Raw genomic sequence first — 9,970 nt, 5'->3', positions numbered from 1 at the left:
GCCCTCCTCAGGCGGCGCCCTCCGGCTCGCAGCCCCGCTCACACAGCCCTGCTTGTCTCTTTTTTTCCCCACTCCTCCACAGCACGGGGAAGCGTGTGTTCGCCTCCACTTGCTTGTTCCAGATCAGGATGCAACGTCAATACTGCCAGACAAAGAATCTTCAGGGCACCGTTACCCAGCCGCAAAGCCCCAGGCCAAAATGGGCTCTGTGCAAGGTGGCAACTTTGCTTGAGGAAAAGGGCTGTGCGGGCAGTCTGTAGCCCTGAATTCTAGTTAGCTGTTTTAGTCATAGGCCGGTCCTGGTCTTACTAGTTTTTGTCTGGGAAGACTGGTGGCATTGATCATTTTTACTGGGAAGCACAGCCATCTGCAGGGGTGAGGGTTGTTTGAAATGGTGAAGTAATGTGTTTCCTTAAGAAAAGAGTAACATTTCAGAGCTGGTGGAAAAAATCTTAATAATTTTGCTGGAAACATTTGGGAAATAATCAGGCTGTCAGAGCAAGGGAAAGTAAAATGATGGCTTTTGAAATATCTTTGCTTGTTGTCCTGGTTTTTTACCACCACAAAGGCCTGACTGTTTCCACGGTTGGGCTTGTGGGGCGTGAGGACACCCATGGGTGAAAGCTGCTGGAGTGGATGTTGGTGCTGCAAACTCTCTGGGATGATGGTTTTGTTTAGCCCCACAAAGCACCGCTGCACTGTGTTAAAATCACTGATTTGTTAGTTTGAGAAAACAGAAAGCTCATCACATCATGTTTCAGGGGAAGAAATAAAAATCCCCAACTGCAGCCAACAACAAGCTTTGGGCTACAAAAAATGTCTTACAGATACGAATCAATTCGTAATATAAATCGTAAGTAAAGATGCTAAACATATTTGAGTTTTGTGTGAGCATGTTTTGTGATTAGTTGAGTTGTGCACAGTAACCTATTGGCTCTAGTCATGCCCTGTGGCAGCTAGTTCCACAACTTCATTAGTGCAGAATAAAAAAAAGAAAAAAAAATGTTTTCTCTCATTTTAGGCCTCTTCCATTCCCAGTCCATCATCTGCCTTTCTTCTTACATTGCAGAACAGAGTAAAATGAGAAAGTAAAGCCAGAAAATAATAGAGGAGGGGAGGAAGAGAACGTGCTGGGATGTCTCAAAGTACAGGTCCTTGCGATATAAACATGGGAAAAGCACTGCTCCACGTGATAAAACAATTTAATACTGGGGATGAAGTATTCCTGCTTATTGCATGGGTCATGACAGCCAGGTGAGCCTTGAGAGTCTTGTAATTCTGGGTTTCAACATCACATAATTGCCTTTCCTGTGTTCATAAGATGACACTCATCTTTGACTGCAATGGCTACTGCTTAAAAAAAAAAATTAAAAGAGGAAGATATAAAAACTTCTTATGGACCTTATCCATGGATTTTTGTATTTTTCCTTCAGGGAAACATTACGATAACTGCAATAAAGCTACACCAAATTACCTTCCTTCATTATCTGGCTGGCCATAAATGTTAAGACCCTTAATAGGATTTACTCCTTTTCCACTAAGCACCCTGTGCCCTCTGGGCACAGGCTCTTCTCCAGCTGGTGCATGTCTAGGACTGTGTTCAGGGATGGGTGGCAAAGGCAAGGGCTGGAGAGGTCAGGAAAGGACAGAAAATCCTGGAAGGGAAGGAGGGAACCTATCTAGGAATATGTTTTGGGAGGCTTTTGGATTTGTTGTGACGTAGGAGAACAATTTCTGAATCACCAGAGCTACAAAGCCAAGCAGGAGCTGCTTGAGCACAGCAGTTACTTGCTCCCTACTGGGCAGCTGTAGCTGTTTCAAGCTTTCATGATAACTAGGATATTCTTTCCAAACCTATACCATTTTATAGTCTACATCTGCAGATTTCACCTTCTGCAAACAGGGAAAGTCACTTTTTGATGTGAGCAGCACTTGCTTCCGTCCTGTGCTGTGACTCCCTGTGTCCACAGGACATGGCTGTCAGCCACCACGTGCCCTCCTGGCAGCCCAACGGCATAGTTCATGGGTGAAACAATTGCTGCCCGTCCCCACCACTCACTTGCAGTGTTGAGTCACTCACATTGGGCTGCAGTGGCACAGGAGGGCTGAACCCGACATGGCCAGCCAGTCTGCTCTGCAGCACCAGCTGCTTCATGGAGCCTTACACTGCATGGACCTCTTTGAAACGGCTTCCACTGTGTAAAACACTGCTGCAATGAAACAGAAAAGTCCTACTGTCTCTTCCAACTGACATGGGGGTTTTCCTACTGTGCCTCTCATGTTTTAAAACAGAGTGAATTGGGTCACCCTCATAGGAAGTGGGCCACTTTTCACCTGGGTTGTGGAAACATCTGTCTCTAGCTGGGGCTTGTTTAAAGGACTGTTAAAGGGCTTTGAGAAATCTGCAAACAAGCTTTGTGCTATGGAAAAGCTATGAGGTTTTGGAGAGAGAAAAACCTGCAGAAAACCTTTTATTCTAGAGTACAACTTTGTCTGACATCTTGCAACCACACAAGGAGGAGCGCCCTGCCTACTGAGCCAGGTTGCTACTGCAGCCAGAAACACCTACTGCAGCAGAGCCCAACCAGGACCTGGTGCTCCTCAGGTGGCTTACCTGTCACTCAGCTAATGGCTGTTGGAGACTCAGGGCAGAAGGGGCTGACTTGGAGCCTTGTGACTGCTCTGGAGGCCCTGTCATCTGTGGTGGGTGGCAGTGATAGCCACCAAGGGCAGCTACTGCCTGGCAGAATCCCAGTTTGTGGGGTGCACGGGGTGTGCAGTGGTAGGACAGAGAACACCACTGCAGCCCATGCAAAGTACAGTAGCAGCATTTGGCTGTGGTTGGGCTTAAAGCCCTTTGTGTGCATGTGCGTATATACTTTTTTATTTTCTGTCCAGCGCTCTGCCTTTGCAACCTGGAAGCCAGCCAAATTCCTCACTATTCCCCAGGCTCCGCATGGGCAGGTTAGCATCAAACGAGTGGCGAGCAGATGGGTGGTGTGAAGGCAGCTGAGATGCTTGGATTAGCAGGCAGTAGGTTTATGGGAAGGAACTTGCCCGAGCTCCAAGCTCTCCAAGAGGCAAAGGCCACGTGTAATCAAATTAATAGCTAGCTGGGCAGCCTGACTGTGTAAGATGGGGCTGGAGATTTCATGGGAACAGATGATAGAAAAAGAGCAAGTCCAAATACAGTTGACATGGACTTCCATTGAGCTTGGAGCAGAGCCAGCAGGGCTAATGAGTTCTCAGCATGGAAGTGTCCCAGAGTTTATTTCCTACCATCTGGAAAATGCCTGCCCTTCCACTGGGATTTGTGATGATTCAGACAGGAGAAGGGATTATTAAAACCTCAGAAACACTTGTCCTCCCTCCCCGTCTCTCCCCACCCCATCTGTTTGGTTTGGCAGTGTAGGGACCGGCTGCCTGCTCACGTGCTCCAAGATGAAATGGCTCCTTTAAGACCCCTCTCCTTGGGGGATGGCAACTGAAATGAAATTAGCCTTATGTATTTTGGGCTAGAGACAGATTGTTCCTGAATTAGGCCATTAAAAAAAAAAAAGAAGCAGTCTTGGGGAAACAAAATACCTAGGTGGTAATGGGAATTTTGGTGGACGCAGAAAATAGCTGAGGTGGTGGAAATTGTCACCCCAGACATCATCCTTCTAGTGCCACATCCCTGGTCCAGCACAACCCATCCAGCCAGGGGATTACCTAGGATATGTTCTCCTTCCTTAGTAGAAAGGATGAAAAATTGAGCTTTTCCCTCCGTAAATCACATAGTGCAAATTACACTTTGAAAGCTGAGCACGGCCATCCCAAAGGGCTGACAGCTGTCTGTCCATCTTCTTCCAGGAGCCATGTTGGGTTTTATGCCTTGTCAACGATTCATGCACTTCCCTCTGCCTTCCCTTCATTCCTCTGTGTCCCCAGCAGCTGCTATCACCTTTTAGCTCCAGCTTCTCTGTGGTCCTGGGTGGGTACCATTTCTTGGCAGGGTTTGGTGTTCCCACCCCCAAAGTATTACCCTTTCTCCCCTGGTTTGCTTCATTATTGTCCTCACCTGGCTGCTCCTGAAAAGCAAGGCTGGCCACGAACATCAGAGAAGCCATTTGCTGGCAGCCACCCTGTACCTCCGTGGCCAAGGGTCACATCTGAGTGGCACTGCACAGAGTTGTGGGGTTTGACTTTGTACCGGTGCCTTTGAAGTTGTCAGATGAGCATGGTGGAGGTCTTAGCAGTACTTATTTATATGTAAATAATCTTCAAACACCACCCACAAGCTGCTCCTTATCAACACTGTGGCATGTGTTAGATACAGCTGGGCCTTGTGTGCTGTGCACACAGCCTTTGCCACCACAGGGCAAGCACAATGAGACTCTTTGTCTCATTGCATGTGTGACACTGAGGGGGCAGTGGTGGTGGGTGCTGGAGCATGTGGTGGTCTCAGCCTCCAGGGAAAGGGCTGTGCTTGTATATTCACACAGCTCATCTACAAGCTGATTCCTTTGGTGCCTGTCCTGTTTGAAGATCTTTGTACCAGCCTGTCTTGCTCTTCTGCATCTGTTTGCAACCAGCTCTCCTGGCTTACTGCCACCACTTAGTCAAAATTTGGGGATGCAAATTTGCAGCACAGCTGCACAAGGAACTGCTCGGTTGGGACGAGCAGGCACAGATGGCTTGGGAGAGGAATGTGACAGAAAAGCCAGAGGACCACGATTTCATGGACTGCCAGTTGCCATCTCTGAACGTGCAGGTCTGCAGGGCTTCACATCATAACATGGCAACTCGTCCCAGCAGCAGGAGCCCTTACTCACCTGAGCAGCCACCCTGGCCACAGTGGAACACTACTGACTGCTTGTTGTGACCACTGGATCCATGGAGGGGAGGGAGCATCTGCCCAGTTGCCGCAGAAGATCTGTCAGGTCCCATGTCACCACCTGTCTCCATATTTGACCAATCATCTGTAAGGCATCCCCTCCAGTCCCCTATTATCATCTCTGTGCTCAGACCACCCTTACTCAACGTTTCCCTCCTCCATGTCCTCCCCTGGCAGGGTTGACCCCCCTGTGGGAGTCAGTGGCTGTGTGCCCATGGATGTTTTGGTGTTCTTCCATCCAGCCTCTGCATTCGGTAGTGCAGATTCTCTTGATCCATTAAAGGGCGGGGGGAGGATGGCACAAGGTCTTGCCTCTGGTTGCCCAGAGTGTTTGGGGTAATCTACTCACGTTTAAGGAATCATTAAAAACACAGCAGCTGTTCAAAGAGTGTCCTTCTTCTGTAATCAGCTGGGAAAGAGCTAATCATGCAGATGAGGGACTTTGACAGTTCCCCTGAATGCCTGGGCTTCTCTTCTGAGTGATTAATGAGCAACAGCTCAGGATACAGGCTTAGTTATTCACAGCCTCATCTGACATGTTCCTGCTTTTCATGTGAGAAGGGGGATTTCTGGATGCACCAAGGAGAGATAAATCTTCTAGGCCAACATTCAGTCAGTGAAAGGAGAATGGCTGGCTGGTAGCCAGGAGGGTAAGAGGAAATGCAACCCACGTCATGGCCAGCCTGTCTCAGTGAAGATCAGTGGTTTGAGGTAGACTCCGTCCCAAAAACAGGTCTAGAAAAGCCCTCACTGCACTCAGTTTCTCAAGCTGCAAGCTTAAAGGAGATGGAGGCAGGTGAGAAATGACTCCAGCTGTACTAATAAAGGAAAACTGGCTAATCTGCTGTTCCCTCATTGCCGAAGGGGCTGATGTGCCAGAGGATGAGAGATGTTTCCCCAGACATTCAGTCTCATGTTGCGTTTCAAATAGCGCTTGGCTGTATTGTGAAACGTTCCCCAAATTCTCCTGGCTCTGGAACAGCAAACACTGAACAGAGCATCAAAAAAACCCCCAAAACCAAACCCAGAACTGAAGCTCTAAATCAGCCATTATTATTCTAATAAAACCTTTCCACTATTGACAGAGGGAGCATTTTATACTCAGAAGTGTTAACAGCAAACACTGGCCTTAAATACATTGATTTACTATTCAATTATAAAAACAATCAGCTCCCAAATACATGCCAGATGCAAAGCAGATTTATAGGCAGCCTTAACACTCGGATAGCTCTTTGCACTTGCAAAAGCCCCATGCAAATTCACTCATTGGTGATTCACCAAGAAGCACCAAGCAATAAAAGGACCCAGCTAGATGTAGGGAGGAAGGGGGAACCTGAAATGCTGCCTTGGTGCTCCTGTGTAGGAGGAGAAGTAAGGTGTAAAACAGACGGGTTGCATGCTGCTCACATCATGCTTAACCCAGCTTTGCAGGTCCTAGTTTTCACGGTGATGGGGCAGATGTGTCAGTCTATTTGACACCTTCCCCCTTCAGCTTATTCCTATGGCAGTGTTATTGGTATTCAGCCTGCTGGGAGCACCGCCGAACTCCTTAAATCATTTCCCTGCAGCCAGTGGCTTGGGATTACTAATTTCCTCTTGGTTCTCTTGTATTTCTTGCTGTAGCTCCTTGAGCTTTTCCACTGGGGGAGTTGCAGAGTGTGTGTGTATGTGTCGCATTGGAGCCGGCTGCCTTGCATTTGAAGTCCCTATGTGGGGATAGCTGCCAACACCCTGCATGAGCAAAGCAATAGTCTTAAAAGTTTTGGATGAGGGGTCAGAGGGGCTTGGGGGAGCCCAGGTCTCTCTCATGAGCTCCCTGTCTTTCTGACAGTCTGAGCCCACTGGGGAGTTTGCCCAGGAGGGCAAGGTGGCAGCAGACCTCCTTCCCTAATGTCTGTCCCAATGAGGAGATGACATCTCACTTCAGTACAACACTGTCTGCACCCAACCTGTCGTGTCCCAGAAACTCTGCTCTCCTCTGGTCCCTTGCTGGTGTTGGTAGGATGTGATAGCAGGCAGGGGACGAACCAGGCACCGTGGAGGATCAGAGGTGCCTTGCAAACTGTACCTTAGCGCGAGGGGACGAAGACTGACAGCCAATCCTGCTAAGAGAAGATCAGAGAGATGATGTCTGGTCATTACAGAGCTGATGGGGTTAGCTGTGTTCAGAGCCAGGAAGGCACTGCAATGTCATGTGTTTTTCATTGCAAGGTGTCTTTAATTGGGCAGGGGCCCAGCAAACAGTACAGCTACCGAGGGAGGGAGAGACCTGTGGAGATGTATTTCATCTCTAGGCCAGTTCCTCTTGCATCTTCCCCTGGATGACCACGAAAACGCAATGTGTGTAACACAAATATCACTGGATCTCCATCAGCCTCTCTCTTGTGGATCCTCTGGCTGTTAGTCCCTGTACTGCTCAGCTCAGCCCTGCCTGGCCTGCTTGTGCTTATCAGAGTCCAGCGATGGAGGGGGAACTTAGCCAGGAGCAAGGGCAGTAGCTTTGTCTCAGCTGCAGAGGCATGAAAAATAACTGTGGTTTTAATTTAAGTCACTGCAGGCCTTTGGAAGTGTTTGGGATTCAGGCTGCTTTCTATTTCTCTTTTTTTCCCCCCAGACCTGCTTTCACCTCTCCAATTGTCAGAGCCACAAGGATGGCTGGGTGCCATCGGATGGATGAGCACGCTGAGCTGTAGCAGCAGAGGGAGTGATTTGTCTGTGCCAAATATATTTCATGCTGCAACTTGGTAGAGGAAATTACAAACACTGAAGTCCAAAGCCCTAACAGTCCAATTTTCTCCACTGATTGCCACTGCGCCTAAGCCTAACAGAGTAAATAATGAACACCGATGCAATGAACTTCCCAATAAATCACTTCTGATGAATTTCACACAGGTCATCCAAAAGCAAATTTAATGACTAAATGCTGGCTGCAGCTACCTTTTTTTTTTTTTTTTTCTTGTCCTGGCTCAGTTGTTAGATCCAATCAGCAAAGGAAGGAACAGAAAATAAAATGCCTTATTTCTGAGCACGCTCCCTATTTGATGCAAAAAGCTAAAACATGAACTGATGCACTGCAGGCCACAGGCAGCTCCAGCTCAGAATGACAGTTTTGCCCAACAATGAAAGAGCAGGGCTAGTACACCAGGGACCATGGCCTGGAGAACATTTGACTTCCCTGCATCTCAGCTTCCTTTTGAGTTTATGATCTGTCACGCCTATTTGGAGCGCAAACTCTTCAGGGCAGAACATCCTGTTACGCACGTATGTAGCGGTTGGACATCCAGCCACGTCTGAGGCTCAAGTTGCTACTGTGATATAACTGATGTGGGTCAGTAGGTATTTAAAGTGCAGTAGGATGAATCCTTGGTAATGAATTAGAGCACAGTCAGCTTTGTGGCCAAGGTCTGCAGTGGTGGATGGGGCTTGTGTATCATACTGCATTATTCCACTACGGGAATTAATCCCCAGGACTAAGTATCATTGTGCAAGTGGCCATTTGTGTGACTTTTCCATGTCTCAGCTCAGTAAAATGACTCCCTTCCCCCCGCCCCAAAAGCTCCCTGCTTGTCTAAGAGCAATAGAATCAACATTACTGCAGTGCTAATTTCCTCTTGGCAACTCTCCCCTGCTCTCTGTCTGAGTGCCCTCCCCTTTATTGCTATCTACCACATTTAAAAAGAAATTTGCAATTATGACTCAGGCTAATAAAATAAAAATGCAGCCAATAAAAGGCAAAAAGAGAATCTCAGTGGAATGACTGCTCAGCAAACCTTTCCAGCCAGTGCTGTCTCTGAATGGCTGCGCTCATCACTTGTATGACGGATTATGACGTTGGGGGGACCAACAGCATGATGTCCCTGGGGGGCTTATCTATCTGTCTATCTGTGCACATGCGTGTACACACATACATACATTTGTATGTCTATCTGTCAGACAGGCAGGTTTATATCATCCTTAAACAAGAGGATGTCAAGAGGGAGGAGGCACTTGGGAGAGGACAAGCTGGTGACTGATACACAACTGTGAGAGAAACCAGAGCACTTTGCTGTACCTTCCACTTCTGCTACTGCGTCTGGTGCAGGCTTCAAAATAGCGTGCTAATTAAAACCCAGTAAAGATTATGAGGCTGTAAAAAGGAAATTGTCAAACCCTCATGAATTTTTACAGCCCCCATGAAAATATTTCAATTTGCAGTCCGGAGAAGTATTTCCTTGTCTCTTTAAGCACTAAAATGGCCACATTCATAAAATGGTTACTCTAAGCACCGGTGGAGCCGACAGCATTTCGTGGTGCATTACAAAACAAAATCTCTAGGCCTTGTCCATAAAACTTTGTGCCTGCAAGGTCACATCAGGACTGCAAACCTTCTTGTGGGCAAGAACTCGTGCAGAGAGAAGAACCGGAGATCTTATCTGTGGTCTTGTAAGCAGGTACCAGACTGAGGGCTGGGTCCCTCCTTCAGGGCAGCAGTGGTGTTAAGTTGCGCTGTGCATAGCTCGGATCTGACATAAAGGGGGTTCCTGGGCATTTGCACAGTTTGCAACACCCTCATGTGGTTTGGGAAACCGTCTTCCACTGTGAATGTGTTATAAATGCCCCATCTGCGTGACTGGGCTCCACAGGCTGGGATGCAGAAGTAGTTAGTGGAAAACAACACACCAAAGAAAGGAAAAGTAAATGCTGGTAAGCTAGTGTCATAAAGTTTCCCAAGGGCTGGTACTCTCAGGAGACTTGTGCTTCTGTTGAATCTATAAGCACTAGTAAAATTCAGGACAGATCTGCACAAGACCATGACAGCATATGAGCATCAACAAGGGACTGTGTGACCTGGACCAAACCCAAAAGGGTGGCGGCTGCTGTATGAAGAACACAGGATTACACAGCTGCCTGGGTGACACAACGTGCTCTCAAGGGACTTTCCAAACACCTACTTAGAAGCCACTGGTGTGTCAGTACCACCCTCTTCTTCCAGCCACCTTCGGGGTTGGCCTCCTGACTGTGGCTTCCGATGGGTGCCTGTGAGTGTGTGTGGAGTTTGTGTGCGGATAAGCCAGCGTCTTGTCTGAATAATTATTTACTACTAAATGTAACAGC

This window comes from Falco peregrinus, chromosome 6 (genome assembly GCF_023634155.1).
Source record: "Falco peregrinus isolate bFalPer1 chromosome 6, bFalPer1.pri, whole genome shotgun sequence".
In the NCBI taxonomy this organism is placed as follows: Eukaryota; Metazoa; Chordata; class Aves; order Falconiformes; family Falconidae; genus Falco; species Falco peregrinus.
This window is presented reverse-complemented; position numbering follows the sequence as displayed.